Consider the following 16,662-nt stretch of genomic DNA (forward strand, 5'->3'; position numbering starts at 1 on the left):
TTAGAAAATAAGTTAATAGTGGATCAGTTGTTTTAGATGAAGTCAGTTGATGGAGAACTTTGACATCTAATTAACTTGTTTGCAACCAAAAGGAAGAAAAACTTTAAGTTCTATATTTGGTTTTTTTTGTTTGTTTGTTTGTTTGTTTGTTTTTTTAAGCATCAGACTCATGTTAGTTTATGTAATACTGGTCACATACGTTTCTGCAAAGTTTTGTAGGAAGAAGATCGAATACCAAATGAGGAACTCTTACAGAGATGCATCAAGTGATAACTGATTTAAACTATTCAATAGAGTAAGTGTGAATTTGAATTTGAATTCTGCAATTTCCAAGGAATGTATTCTTTAATATGAGAAAAATTAGAATTTTATTCCATCTCCTTAGATTTATTTCCTGGATTTTTTTTTTTTTTTTAATTTGGAGTAACATTTGGATTGCAGAAGTAGGGACACCAATTAAGACTTCTACAGCCTTACTTCTCAACATGTGGTCCTGTCTCATTAGCACTAACAAACTTACAGGTTTCTCAGAAATGAAGAACTCCAGGACCCACCTTAGAACTCCTGAACTAAAATCTACATGTCACCAAGACTTTAACTATGAGAAGCACTGCTTTGTGTCTTAGTCTGGCCAGAGCTAATCTTACCCTGAGATAGTGAGCACCAGCTACTGAAAGAGAAGAATTGCTAGATCTTGAAAACTCACTATATTCAGAGATGAAGTGAAGGTAACTGTCACTGATTTTAACATTTCAGTCCAAACAACTGATAAAATGACAGTGTATTTTAGCAACAACAGCAAAGAAGAAAAATAGGATACATTTTGGATTGCAAGGTACTTATGTGAAGACATATTACAGAAATGTTAATGCTGTTTCTGCAAAGGCATCTGGGCTCAAGATGCAAATTCCAATGTTAAGATGAAGCTTCAGATTGTTTCAACTGCCAGATCAATTGTTAATTCCTGTTTTATAACTTTAAACAATAATCTTACCAAATCTTTTTATTCCTGAAAACGTCCTGTTATTCTATAGAAGGTGGTGTCAATATCTTCAGATTAAATAACTTCTAACCACATGTCCCTCTGAACTGAATTTATAGGCACTAATATAATCTGGCTTTTTTCCCCCAAACACCAGCTGTTTCTTAGAGCCTAGTTCAAGGCTGACATCTCACCTATGAAGGACTGAGGCTTCTCCAACTCAAGATGACCTAGATATATCTTATCAAGGAAGATATATTTAATGGTTTCAAAATAAATATCTATGTAAACTATTTTTATTTTCTCTCTTTTTATACACTATTATATTTCCATTTAATAGGCTTATTTTCTCATTAGCTCATATTAACTAAACACTTATTTTATCAAATCTTGACAGATATCATCATTTAGTAGCACAAAGCGGGGATGAAAGACAGGAGAAATCAATAGTATCTGTCTTTTAATATGTTCACAGACTTATTCCAAAGACATAATGAATCACCAATTTTATTAAAATATGATGACTGTGAGAAAAGTACCCAAGCTACAATTTGTGTATATTCAGCCTCTCTGGAGAAACAGAGAGAGCTTAAAAGTATTTTGAGACTATAGATCATTGTCCTTACCTTGTATTTTTTTGTTTTCCTAAATATTCCTCTTCTTCTAACCTTACCTACTCTCTCTCTCTTTTTTCTTTTTCTTTTGCTAAAATAGAAATGCAACAGACATTAATTAAATATCTTTGAGTAACTGACAGTCAAACCATATCCATGTGTTCTATTAAGAACACAAAAACAATATTAATAAGATTTTTTTTTTTTACAAACATCATTTGTAAAATTAAAAACATGCTTTAAAGTTTGCTCTACTACTTATTGCATCAAAAAACAGTGACTTGGGAAGGATAACTTAATATCTTAATTCTCAGATCTTGAACAGACAAACAGTTGCATGAAAATATGTGACTTTATTTAAAGCAAATCTTACTCTACTGGCAGCTAAAATAATATAATACTGGCAGCTATTTCTTTTGTACTTTGTTTTTAGCACTGTATTTTTTTTCTAAGTAAGTGTTTTTCACTGTAAATTCATCAAGCCAAATCTCTAATGGTTGAGGATAAAAAGAGGTGGATCACAGACAGGACAGCTAAACAAAAACAGAACCTTCCCCAAATGCTATAACCTGCTCTTTGTGCTAGTAGACAATTAGAATAGCCTCAGGCCTCTCATTAAGGAATTACCCTTTGTAAAGATAAATTTAAACAAGGAATCTTTTATTTCCCTGATTTTCCTAGAAATTCTCACCTTCCCCCTTTCCTATCTACATCAGATCCCTCTAGACACCTCAAATATTCTCACCAAATCCAAGCATCATCCAATCTGGACTTCTTCAAATTATAGTCAGTGGGGATTTTACATCTATGTATTCAATCAACCACAGTTTGAAAAGGAAAAAAAAAAAAAACAATCCAGAGAGTTCCCAAAGGCAAAACTTGAATTTGCCATGTGCCTTCAACTATTTACACAGCATTTACATTGTATCTACAAATATTTACACAGCATCTACAATGTAGGTATTATAAGCAATCTAGAGATGATTTCAAATATATAGGAGTAAGTGTGTAGGTTATATGCAGATACTATGCCATTTGATACAAGGGACTCAAGAATCTGTGGATTTTAGCATCCACAGGGGTACTGTAAACAATCCCCTCCAGATACTGAGGGACAACTGTAATATGAAAGGAGAAAGAATGAGGTCCTCTAAGGCTGAAATCATGATATTGAAAGATGACTCAAGGCACTAAAGACACGACACTTTCACACTTCATCTACCTTAGCCCTCCCATTCATGGCCTGCTTCCTTTTTTGTCATCTTGAATTTGTTAGTCAGGTGGAATGAAAGAGGTGGAGCAAAAAGAAGTACATTACTCAATAATCTGTTTCTGAAGTAATGTAAGGTTAAAAGTATGATTGTTAGTACCAAAGACTTCATCTAATTTTAATTTATTGATAATACTGGTTGATTCAGGGAGCCCATGCCCAATCTGGGGTGTTTCAGGGTAATAGGTACTCTCACCATGGGAAATTAAGCAGGTGATAGTTCTGATAGTTAGGGGGGAGCTTACTTTTTTTTTTTCTTCTTCTTCTATTTTATATTTTACAACTTCTCTAAGAGTAAAGGGATACCTCGCTTATTAAGTTCAGTGGGATCCCCAGATAATTGAAGTGTTTCCAATTGGTGCATTTGAGCAACTGTTAGCTTAACTTAAAAGAATCTGCCTGCAATGCAGGAGACCTGGGTTCAATCCCTAGGTTGGGAATATCCCCTGGAGAAAGGAATGGCAACCCACTCCAATATTACCTCTGGAGAATCCCATGGACAGAGGAGCCTAGCCAGCTCAGTTCATGGGATGGCAAAGAGTGGGACACAACTGAGCGATTTCACTTAGCTTAACTTAGAATCTATGTTGCAGAGTCATAATTTAATTGGCACTTGATGTTTTTGAACTGTGGGTTTGGAGAAGACTCTTGAGAGTCCCTTGGACTGCAAGGAGATCCAACCAGTCCATTCTGAAGGAGATCAGCCCTGGGATTTCTTTGGAAGGAATGATACTAAAGCTGAAACTCCAGTACTTTGGCCACCTCATGCGAAGAGTTGACTCATTGGAAAAGACTCTGATGCTGGGAGGGATTGGGGGCAAGAGGAGAAGGGGACGACAGAGGATGAGATGGCTGGATGGCAGCTCTGACTCGATGGACGTGAGTCTCAGTGAACGCCAGGAGTTGGTGATGGACAGGGAGGCCTGGTGTGCTGCGATTCATGGGGTCGCAAAGAGTCAGACACGGCTGAATGACTGATCTGATCTGATCTGATTTTACCTACATGTTTCATGTTTGTTTGTTTTGTAGTAAACTTTAGAATTCTAGTAAAACACCATAGACCTCTGCTTCAGCTTTTGTTTTTCTTGGTTGTTACTGTATATATTTCGAGGGAATCCTCTACATTCTGTACATACTTACAAATTTCTTCCTCCATAGAGTTGCAGATCAGTCTTACAGGGTTAGAAGCCTCTCCCACAGCAATAGTAACTTTATTGGGATTAAGAATCCTCAACTGAGATCAGGTTTTAATATCTCCTTCCATTAGCTATGTCACTAGGGGAAATGTATGTTTTTTCCCCTGTATCCTGGAGTATAAGGATAGTTTTGCAACACAAGCAAAGGCATTTTTAAGAGTTGTAGCAAGGCAACTGTTTTAGGAGTGTGGCCCTAAACATGTTACATAATGGCTACTCTTCCTCCACCTGGGAAACTACTGATTGGCCTACACATTGCACAGAATATCAGTCTCTCCCTTAAGCACTCAATAGGATGGCGGTGAGTGCCAGGCTGAGATACACAGTCATGGTCACAGGTAGGAGTCACTGCTTTGAGCCTAGTGTCATTTATCAGATCAGATCAGATCAGTCGCTCAGTCGTGTCTGACTCTTTGCGACCCCATGAATCGCAGCATGCCAGGCCTCCCTGTACATCACCAACTCCTGGAGTTCACTGAGACTCACGTCCATCGAGTCAGTGATGCCATCCAGCCATCTCATCCTCTGTCGTCCCCTTCTCCTCCTGCCCTCAATCCCTCCCAGCATCAGAGTCTTTTCCAATGAGTCAACTCTTCGCATGAGGTGGCCAAAGTACTGGAGTTTCAGCTTCAGCATCAGTCCTTCCAAAGAAATCCCAGGGCTGATCTCCTTCAGAATGGACTTGTTGGATCTCCTTGCAGTCCAAGGGACTCTCAAGAGTCTTCTCCAACACCACAGTTCAAAAGCATCAATTCTTCGGCGCTCAGCCTTCTTCACAGTCCAACTCTCACATTTATGACTTATGTTAAAACTGTTAGGTAGTTAGAATAGGAAAAAGGAGAATGGCGGTGGCTAAAAGACAAGGAAGAGAAAAGCCCACAAAAATAGAATAAAGGAAGGTCCGAGGACCAGAGTGAGGACCTCAGGTAGAACAAACAGCACTCCTGGCTAGCCCAATTTACATAGGGCAGGCCCGGGGGAGGAGAAAAACATATAAAAAGAGGAGCAAAAGGACCAAGGTCTCTCTCTCTCCCTTGCTCTGTCTCTCTCTCTCTCTCTGTCTCTCTCTCTTCTCTTCATGTCTTTTGGGTCATCACGCCCTCACGCCTCAAGGATGTATTTTCCTTTCTTTCCTAAATAAAACTGAGGTGTAACATGGAGCTGTAACACTGGTCCATCCAAGAGCTGGTCTGTCACTTCAAATTTTTGTTGTGACGAGACAGAACCAAGGAAATGACACACTCCCCCAACATCTATGGTGCCATGACTTGGATTTAACCTGGCTGAAACAACCTCGGTGCGGCCCCCACAAGGAGGAGGCCAAGCACAAGAGAAGCCCAACTCAGCAAAATCTCCCACGGTGGGAGCTGAACACGAAGAAAACCCAGCACGGGGGAAGTGACAAGAAGCCCGGCATGCTGGAAACCAGGACAGCAAAAAACCAAGTCAGCAGAAAGCTCACTTGGCTCGGTCTCAGATTCCAGAAGACCTCCGGAAAAGGTAGGAGGTCCTCGCTCCTATGGCTGGAGGGACGTATGCCTAACAAAATCTTAATTCCTTTACAATCTCTGATTGTTTCCTCGAACCCCCCGTGAACAGGCAAGTGGCAGTGGATGCAATTGAGGGACTCTGGAGAGGCTACTCCTTGGTATGTCCCAAAGGCTCCACTATCTGCTGTGCCCCAGTAGCTGTTACCCAAGCTGGCGGGGGTTCTTCTGTCCTTTGTGCCAAGGATCAGACCAATGAAAACTGTGAGCAAAGGTCAGGTATTTAGCAGATTTTCTGACAGGCTATGAAATGGATTCCTTGGCATGTTTTTCCCACGGCTTTTTCCTCCCGTCCTTCAGCTTCTCTCTCCCAGGACGTGAACCCGACCGAAACACAGGATGCCTGGCTTCAGGACCTAATGAAGCTCAGACTCTCATGTCTCATTGCAAAAATTCAGTGAGAGACACAGTGATAGGTAAGAGGTGGATTTGTTAGGATTCAGAGAGACACACACTCCGCGGGGTGTGGGCCACTGCAGAGGACAAATGCTTTGGCCATGGAATGTGATGTGGCTAGGTTTTGTGAGAATTTTGGGTGACTTCATATGATAATGAGTGGAAAGGTCATCCCAATCATTGGGGAACCACCCAGTCCTCCATCTTTTGACAATGCCTTGGAACTGTCCTGCCACTTCTGGGTATGTCACTTAGCTTATAGACTGGGGATCAAGGTTTAGTTGAATTTGACTTGTCACCTTGGATGCATTTGATTTTATTCAGATTATGTTATGCCCTTGGGCTATGTCATTCTTTCAAACGCTGTGCCCTGCCCCCTTGCCTCCTGCTTCAAGCTCTTTTCCTAAGCCCTGTCCGGGCCAACAATGTTGCCTCTACAATCTTCTGGAGGGACAACCAGAAAATACTGAGGAAAGTACTGTATATCCAATCCCTCTAGATATTCAGGCCTTCATCTTCCATGTTTTCTACAACATGTGCAACATCAGCATCTCTCAGTGAACCCACTAGGGTGGGAGACAGGCACACAATGCCTGCTAGAAGTCCATCTACTGGCATCCCTTCAAAGGCAATTGGGCTTCCAGGGATAATGTTTGCCACTTTGGGAGTTAACCCTGCAGGCCTTTTGGGCCCAAACTCTTACCATCCTGCTCCTAAAGTTACAAACATACCCCCAGATCAAATTCCTACTCCACTTTTATGAAACATCTGGTCTGTTGCCTCTTACCAATTTATTCTTAAGCCAATTACTCACTCCTACAACTAGGACCCTGCCCCCTTGTGGGCAACATTGCTCCACCCCTCTTATTATTAAGATATACTTAATGCCCCTAACAGGGCCAGATAATCCACGCCTTTGTCATTATTTCTGTTATTACCTAAAGTAATATGACAATGAAATGTTTACCTTTGGAAACACCACAAGCTCCTCTTACTGAGGGCTAGGGGAGGAAATCAGTGACTTACAATTCCTTAGAGCAGTCATAAGGCCTATGACTGTTTCACCAGGTTCCCAGTCTCAGGGCACAGGCTTTGATTGCTTTACATCATGATATTTATTCCCATCTGCAGTGAACAAATTGGCATTGAGTTAAAATTATAGCCCCTTAATCCTACCCAGCACTGGTCATGCTGGAGACCTTGGGGATGCCCAACTCCAGCCCGGGGTTCCCAGGAGGTCAATCCTGCCTTGACCTGCCTAGGGATCTGGTCCTCAAAATGTTGTCATGCCTCAACCTGCTTGGGGATCCACCAGTCTAGGGGTCCCAGGAGGTTGTCACGCTTCGACCTGCCCAGGGACCCAATTCTCAGGAGGCCGACCTGCCTCAACATGCCCGGGGATTCGATCTCCAGGAGGCTGTCATGCCTCAGCTTGCCTGGGGATCTACACCCTAAACCAGGGATGTCTGGCTCCCAGGTTGCAACAGTATTGGGTAGAATAAGTCTAAAAAAAGTTCACCCCTAAGGAAGTCCACCCATGGAAACTGAAGGAGGCCTATTAGTTTTTCTTTCTTTCTTTCTTTTTTTTAATTTTTTTATTTTCCTCCCTGTCATGACTGTCTTTCAGATGGGAAATAACCAATCCACTTCCAGGCAGATGGTCTTGAGATTCATCCCTGATAACTGGAAGCTGTTCAGTCCTCTAACTCTAAGGAGAAGTTGCTTAAAATTCTTTTGTGCCACTGGCTGGCCATGGTATCCTCTGGGGGATGAGGAATACTGGCCTGAAGATGGGAGTTTAAATTACAATACCATCCTGCAGCTAGACTTATTCTGCAAAAGACAAGGGATATGGACAGAGATCCCCTATGTCCAAATTTTCTTCCAACTAACAGATATGAAGGAACTCTGTCATAAGTATGGGACTGTTTTATGCCCTAAAAGTGAGCCTAGTAGGCAAATGGTGTGAAGCACAGACAACCGAGAAGGAAACCCCATCCACCCCACTCGTAAAGGCTCACCTCACACAGCTCCCAAGTTGCCTGATGCTCCTTCCTTGAATCCAAACCTGCCCCCATAACCAGGAGCATCCCCTCCACAAAAGCCAAGTTGAAAATGGAGGAGAATTCAAACCAACCCGGGTCCATAAGCCCTTTTCCCTCCTAGAACTAATACAGATCAAACAAGACCTGGGAAGCTATACAGATGACCCAGGCAATTATATAGATACATTCCAACACGTTACTTTGGCCTTTAACTTGACATGGAAGGACATCATGGTCATATTTAGTCAAACTCTATTTGACCCTGAACATACAAGTGTCTTAAAGGGAGCCCAAAGGTATGCAACGGGGCTTCACATGTCAAACGATAAATACCCAGTAGAGGAAACTGCAGTCCCCTCCTCAGATCCTAATTGGAACTATAATGACCCTGAGCACATCTGGGAAAGGGATCATTTTCTGATCTGTGTGAACGCAGAACTGAAAGCAGCTCAGCAAAAAATAATCAGCTATGCCTGGGTCTCAGCAATAACTCAGGAGCCCAATGAGAACCCCATTGCCTTTCTGGAAAGGCTAAAAGAGGCCCTCCAAAAGTTTACCAATCTGGACTTAGACTCTTATGAGGGACAGGTGATTTTAAAGGACAAATTCCTGTCCCAATATGCATCAGACATCAGAATAAGGTTACAACAGTGGCCAGCAGCAGGACCCTGTTGCCTCTTTAGGTGAAATGGTCCACATAGCCACCAATACCTTTTTATAATAGAAAACAGGAGATAGAGGCCAAGGCCCAGGAAAGGGAGAAAAAGAAAGAGATAAGGCATGCCCAGATGCTGGCCGCCCTCCAGGGAAGCTCTATGGCAAACCCCGAGTCCTTGAAGGACAAGGCACAAGGCAAATGCCTAATCTCCAGACAGGCAGGGCATTGGGCCAAAGAGTGTCCAAACTATGATAAGTCTCCTAAAATGGCTTGCTATAAATGCCATCAACTGGGACATTGGGCAGCACTCTGCCCTTGGGACCTAAGAGCCTCAAGGTCAAGCACCTTCCCTCACAATGGCCTTCCCTCACAATGGCTCAACAGGACTGATGCGGTCCACTCTAGCCAGCCTACCTGTCACAGATAACCATCAAGGGGCTGGAGCCAAGGGTGCAACTGGATGTGGCAGGTAGGTCCAAGGATTTCTTGGTTGACACAGGGGCTACCTACTCTGTCCTGACCTCTTATTCTGGAGCCTTCTCCTCCCAAACCTGTATCATTTGGGGTGCTACAGGAACAACAATTACTAAAAGATTTCCCCAAGCACTTTGTTGCCAGGATGGACAAATATTTTCCCATCAGTTTCTACTGGTTCCTGACTGTCCTCCCTTATTGGAAAGAAATCTTTCCCTGCCTTTGAAATTTTGCAGCTATTGCAGTCCTAATAGAAGATGCTTTAAAACTCTCTTTTGGGGGCAAACTAGCTATTTTTACCAGCCACCAAGTAAAACAACTCTTAAACAGGAGAGGCCATTTATGGATGTCTGATCAAAAAAGTAACAGATATCAAGTAGTGCTGATGGAAAATCCAGGCCTGAATATATCCTCTTGTGAGGTTCTTAAACCTGACACTCTCCTGCCTACCCCTAAGGGCTCTGTCCCCTTTCACTCTTGCCTAGAAACCTTGGACCACTGGACAAAACCCTGAGAGGGATTGTTGGAAGATCCTCTCATCAGTCCTGAGGAAATCTGGTACACTGATGGAAGTAGCTTTTTCTTGGATGGAAAAAGAAAAGTCAGATATGCAGTAGTCTCCAATTTTGAGACCATAGAGGCTAAGCCTCTGCCACCAGGTACTTCAGTCCAATTAGCAAAGCTCATAGCCCTGACTCGAGCTTTAGAGCTGGGAAAAGGAAAAAGAGCAGCCATTTACACTGACTCCAAGTATGCTCTTCTGGTGCTACATGCACATGCTGTTATTTGGAAAGAAAGAGGCCACCTGACCACCCGATGGTCCCCAATCAAACACGGTGATCAAATCCTTAAACTCTTGGAGGCAGTCCGTCTGCCCACTGAGGTTTCAGCCTCCCACTGTAAAGGACACAAAAAAGGGAGCACGGAAATGGCACGAGGAAATGAAGCAGCTGAGAGCAGCATTACAGAACAATGACCTCATAGGGGTTGCCACCTTAGTTCCACAGACTAATTTGCCAGAAACTCCTTCATATACTGAAGATGAGACTCTTAAAGCTAAGAGTGGGGGCTTTCAAGAAGATCATATAGGGTGGTTCCAAAAGGAGGGACTCCTTTTTCTGCCTGAGAATCTCCAATGGAAGTTGGTTAACTCCTTACATGCCACCACTTATTTAGGGGAAAAGGCCCTCCAAAGATTATTAGAAAGTCCTTCAGAGGAACAGGCCTCCAAAGGACTATAAGGCAAGTGATCTCCTCTTGTCCCACTTGCCAATTTAACAACCCCCAAGGAGCTTGAAGACCCCAGGACAGGGGATCAGGCCCAGCCTGTCCAATGATGTGGTGCCTATCCAGGAGAGGACTGGCAGATGGACTTCACCCAGAGGCCAGTTTCTCAAGGGTATAAATACCCATTAGTCATGATAGATACATTCACAGGATGGATTGAAGTCTTTCCCACCCAGACTGAGAAGGCAGAGGAGGTGGTATAAAAACTGCTTTGTGAAATCATTCTGAGATTTCATCCACCCTGATCATTACAAAGTGACAGTGGGACATCATTTACTTCTAAGGTCACCCAAGGGGACTCTAAGCATTGGACATTACTTATTATCCCCATTGTGCCTGTAAGCCTCAGTCTTCAGGAAAAGTAGAAAGAACAAACAAATTCTTAAAATTAGTAATATAAAAGATAACCCAGCAGACCTCCCTGGGATGGAAGGAGGCTTTACCAATAGCTGTCCTCCACACCCATATTGCCCCTAAGGAATAGGTTGGTCTTCGTCCTTATGAGATGCTATATGGGAGACCTTTTTTTTTTTTTTATGTCAATTACCTTTTCCTAGAACCAGAGGCTCAGACCCTCTGGTCTTATACGATGGCCATTGGGCAATTCCAACAGGATATATGCTTGTGGGGAGTCAACCAAGACCTAAAAGATTCTAAGGAGTTACCACTATGCGCCATGGACTCAAGTTCTAATTAAAGTCTGGAAAGATGGGTCCCCAAAGGCTCAGCTTCAGCCCACATGGAAAGGCCCCTACCCTGTAATACTTTCTACCCCCACAGCAGTCAAGGTACCAGGACATGACTCCTGGATTCACTACTCATGAGTCAAGCCATGGAAGAAAACAGAAGAGGACACTCAATATACCAGTGAGCCCCTGGGAGATCTCAGATACCTATTCAGAGTTACAAATGAGTGCCATTCTAATGAACACCCCCAAAATCTAGTTTCTGGGGATAAGATTTTTCAGGACAGCTTTAAAGAGCTTGGCAGCAGTTGTACTCCAAAACAGACAGAAGATAGATCTTCTGATCCCTGAACAAGGAGGGACTTGAGCCATCCTGGCGATGGGAATTTGGAGTTGGCTAATGCCCCTGCTAATGCCTAGTAGGGCATTAGCAGCACCATACTGATGCTGCTTATGACTGTTCCATGTATTATCAATTGTCTAACCTCTTTTGTCTCTGCCCAGGTCAAGAAGCTACAACATACAGTGCCAGTTCAACAACGATATATAAAACTACAGCCGACCACAGAAAATATCACTCACCCTTAGATGGACAATGCTATAAGGACTCTGGGGCCTGAGACTAGCAAGAGAGGGAGGCCCAATGCCTCTAGCCTTCCCAGTTCAGCAGGAAGTAGCCAGAAAGAACTCAACACCCCTCTTCCCAAAGAATCGGGCCTCCCATCTCTTGAGGGGGGAACGTTAGGTAGTTAGAATAGGAAAATGGAGTCCAGAATGGTAGACAAGAAAGAGAAAAGCCTCCAAAAATAGAATAAAGGAAGGTTCAAGGACTGGAGTGAGGACCTCAGGTAGAACAAACAGCACTCCTGGCTAGCCCAATTTACATAGGGCAGGCCTAAGGGGAGGAGAAAAAACATGTAAAAAGAGGAGTCAAAGGTACAAGGTCTCTCTCTATGTCGATCACTCTCTCTCTCACTCTCTCTCTGTCGGTCTCTCTCTGCTTTGTCTCTCTCTCTTTTCATCTTTTGGGTTGTCATGCTCTCACACCTTGAGGATGTATTTTCCTTTGTTTTCTGAATACAACTGAGCTGTAACAAGGAGCTGTAACAGTGGTCCATCCAAGAGCTGGTCCATCACTTCAAATTTTTGTTGTGACAAGACAGAACCGAGGAAATTACACACTTCCCTGACAGAATCAAGACATGATTCACTCTGCGAACCACAGTTCCCAGCCAAGGCACATGAACTACAGCCATTTGAAGGAGGTCTCCAATTCCACATTACTGTCCTTAAATGCCAATTATGAACACTTTTCAACTAAGATCAGTTAAATCTATAAGAGAAACTTTGAGGGCTCAGTAAATGCAGCACAAAGCAACACAGCTCAAAGCACAAGCCAGCAGGCAGCAGCTAAAAGTGCGTGCTCACTAACAGGTAACAAAACCAGTCAGCAAGCAGAAGCATTAAAAGAAAGACCTTCCTGTGGTAGTCACTGTCTGGCCATCTTCCTCACAGTGCCAAACGTTTTATTCACCTCACAGAGGTGGGTTCGAGGCTCCCCCTAAAGTTTTGGTTACAATATTAAGACACATTATGAGAGTTATAATTAGGAGAGTTTTTGTTTGTTTGTTTGTTTTACAGTCACTATCATATCAAATGTATTATTCCAATGGCACAATGCAGCTGGAGGTGCTTATGGTGACACTGCACAAGACTTCCTACCTTCTCGTTTCTATCCAAAGAGAATGTTTACCTGCCTGTCCCCACCCCACCCCACCCCCTTTCTGGAAGTATATCTCCTATGGTCTAATTACACAGTTACACCTTTAATGCATTTATTTTTAAAATTTGAATGGGCATCTGAGTTTCCCTTTGAAGAAATGAAACTCAGAGTGTTGAGGGTCCCATCCCCTCCCTCGGCTCCATAGGCCAAATAAATACCTGCAGTGGGGGCCTTTTTCTTGTCTCTGAAATTTTGAAATGAAGATCAGCAGGAATCACATCAAATGTTCCCGTTGAGTGATGGCATGGAGTAAGCTCCAGAAATCTGTGTCTGGACTCTCCCAAGGTGTTGTGAAGGGAATGTGAAGGCTTGTGGTGATAGCAGTACGCAGCTGGGAGCCCATGGTGCTCTCAGTCCCACCTACAATTTTCCCAGCAAGTCGCCCCAGGTTGGGGTGCCTTCCATCAGTCAGGCCTCTGTGCTGTGGGTCTAAGCCCCCGCCTGCCAGTTCTATTCAAAGGGGTCTCAGAACAGGATCTGCTATGGTCAAACACATACCGCTGGAAGGCCCAGCTGTGAAACCAAAGCTTGCTTCTCAGGCACATAGACCTTTGCCACAAATGTGGGGGTTCCATTTCAGGACATGGCAGAAGCCACTGACCTCTTGTTCTATACAGGGGTCCCCACAGACAGTTGGGCTCCAGAGGCTGAGTCTGGGTTGTCAGTAGGACTTGCCCCACACCACTCCACACTCTGTGACATCAGCATGCAACATCATATTGTGGACGTCAGACATATAGCATGTCACTTTGCTGAACCTCCTCATATAGGTGATCCTCCTTACGCTGCTGGGTCTCCCCATGCTGCTGGTCCTCCTCATGCCGTTGATCCTCCTGAATACTCTTTGTTCTCCACGTGCAGTGGCCCCCTGCTTGGTAGCATCCTAGAAGCTGAGCCTCAAGTTGTACTTGACCTCACTGAGGTATGCATGGTGCCCTTGTGTTATCAGTGAGGACTAGGGGTATAGGTGCCCTTGGGCTCAGAGAACCTTGTCTTGTGGACCTCGGCCACATTCCTCCTGGAACTTCTCCTCCAGGTAGTGAGTCTGCCGTTTGAGCTCCTGGCATGGGGAACCTCATCCTGCTCAGTGTCCTTGGCCAGGCAATTAGGGAAGGGCCACCCCTGTATGTGATTGTTGGGGCACCTGGACAAACAGCACGTTCTCCTGTTGGACTCCTCACTGAAGGTTTCACTGCACAAGACAAAGTGTTCTTTATCTTGATGGGAATGCAGGCTCGGATCCCCCACATCCTTCAGATGGGTCGACAGGTTCTGCTTATCCCTGAAACAGTGTGCTCTCCTGAGACAGAGTGCTCTCCTGATTCCTGTATGATGCACTGTACCAGAGGATTGGCTGCCTGGACTGTCGCTTCATACCCTCTACCAAGTTGGACAGGTCAGCCAGGTACTTGCCTTCCTGACAACTGGGGCTCACGCTGAGCTTCATCACCTGCATGTAGAGGGTTTACTCAAAAGTGGCGACCATGCCCTTTTTCTCCAGGAACTCGTTGGCATCCAGTGGGCCCGTGATGTTCCTCAAGGCATGTCCTCAGTTAAGCTCCACATAACATCCTATTGTAAGGATTGTTCTCTGAACCAGCTTCAAGTACAGATTTTTCTTATTTGGGGGCATGCAATTGGGGGTGTGTATTGTGATAATTTTGCATTGTACACAAATATCATATCTTTATGTCATAATCCAAAACTCATATAATATTATGTTAGTTATACTTAGATTTTTTTAAAAAAAACGACGTTTTACAAAAAATTAAGGGATAGAATAATTTATTACTCACAAAATGAAACTTTCTTTTGAAAGCGGGGACATCTCCCAAGGTCCAAAATGGCAGCTTGAGCAAGAGAAAACAAGACTAGTTTGGTTTTTATTGTGATTAAGGGATAGCGTTGGAGTGATGGTTCATGTGAGTGGACTAGGAATTCCCTGGTTTGAATTTCTGGCTCTTGCCAAAGGAGGGAACACCTAGTCTATCTTATCTGCTTAGTCAGTTGTGGGGCAGAAGGGAGAAGCAATTGGGCTTGAACGCTGTCAGCAGTTGAGTGTTAAAAATGAAGTCAAAGTGTTTATTAAAATGCCACATGAGTTCCCTGCTTTGGGGTCTCTGCAACTATTACTTTCTCTCCCATGAGTTATCATTCTGTTAATAAAAACAGAACAATATGTTAATGATTTTCTGTTCTATAATTGTGGCTTAGGCTGAGAATGAAGTACCTTAAGTACTTCACATGTTAAATTTAGAGAGCCACCAGAAGTTGGAATCATTGAGAGGTAGAAGTTACAGAAGCATGTATGTCAACCCTACTCACCACATCAATTACTACAGAATGCAAATTGGCAAATAAGACTGTAATTGATGTTTTAGAGCCATTCATGCACATAGAAAGTAAGCCTTTCCCACTTTGAAGACATGGAAGGCAGATCTATGGGTTTTCTTTCTAAAAATTGGTAAAACCTTCAAGTAGGGGAAACATTTATCATTCTTTGTGCTTTGCTTAGGAGGACTTACTGTTATGGTCTTGTGCTAACAGAAGAGAAGAATAGGAAGGAGTGCAAATGGGGTAGAGAGTGGAAGAGTGAGAAAGGGTGAGAGAGAGAGAGAGAGAGTGGACTACAAGACATAGAGGAAACCAGGAAGCTCTCCCTTCTCTCCTCTAAGGATATAGAGAAGCATTCTGCCAAAGGTTCAGCAGACCTACAAGGACAGATACAATTGGGGGATGTAGCTTTGCCATTACATCTGATGGTTTGTGGGGGAAAGGAACAAAAAGGAAAGAAGGTATTAGAGGAATGTAATACGAAAGCCATCAACTGAAGGCCAGCTAAGAGATAAGGCCAACCCTGAAAGTGTAAAAATGCCTAGGAGAGCTGCATACAAATGAGCACCACATATCATGGTGTTTGGCACTCACAGGTAAAACAGTTATATCCAAACAAGGAAAAGACTGCAGTTCTGCTTAGGGAAGTAAGGACAGATTGGATGTTTTAACTTTTCCTTGTCATGCCTTAACAAACAAGAGGAGCCAGTATATAAAGAAGTAGGAAAAGCAGATATGTAAAGAATTGACCATAATTTTTTCTCATTAATTCCACTTTTCTACGGTCCATAGTAAGTCTAATCTGTGCTGGATATTGGAAAAGTGAGGGAGAAAAACTTACTGTTGAGTATGAAACTGAGCTTTAACTTGTAGCAACTTGAAGTTTTAAATGGGAAGGTGAGATTGGTCTAAAAACTAAGACCAGAGTATAGTTTGTATCTGGTCTTTTAGTGAACTTTTAACAGGAAATTTTACCATCGAACCACTTGAGGATAGTTACTGAATAATAATACTTCAGAAATTTATACCAGATATGTTCACATAACTAGATCCTTCCAGGCTTAAGCTCTCAGCTTAGTTTTTACACATTATACATCTTACTATCATATTTGTTTTGTAGCATCAATTGCAGGTAATTCAGAAAATACAGTAGATGGTAGGAATCTGAAGCTCACTGGCCTTCTCTCTCTTTCAAATTTGTGTACAAATGTTCACGCACACATACAGAATTATCCAAATATGCTCTTATCATAAGAGATATGATCACCTTCACCTAAGGGATGTTTATACAGTAAGAAAATAGTCTATGGACTGAACATTAAAAATAAATCTCTATTTGTTAGAGGAATTGCTCATAGAGAAATGAGAGAAGACAGTTAAAGAGTTGCAG

Source organism: Bos indicus x Bos taurus, chromosome 1 (genome assembly GCF_003369695.1).
Source record: "Bos indicus x Bos taurus breed Angus x Brahman F1 hybrid chromosome 1, Bos_hybrid_MaternalHap_v2.0, whole genome shotgun sequence".
NCBI classification, from domain to species: Eukaryota; Metazoa; Chordata; class Mammalia; order Artiodactyla; family Bovidae; genus Bos; species Bos indicus x Bos taurus.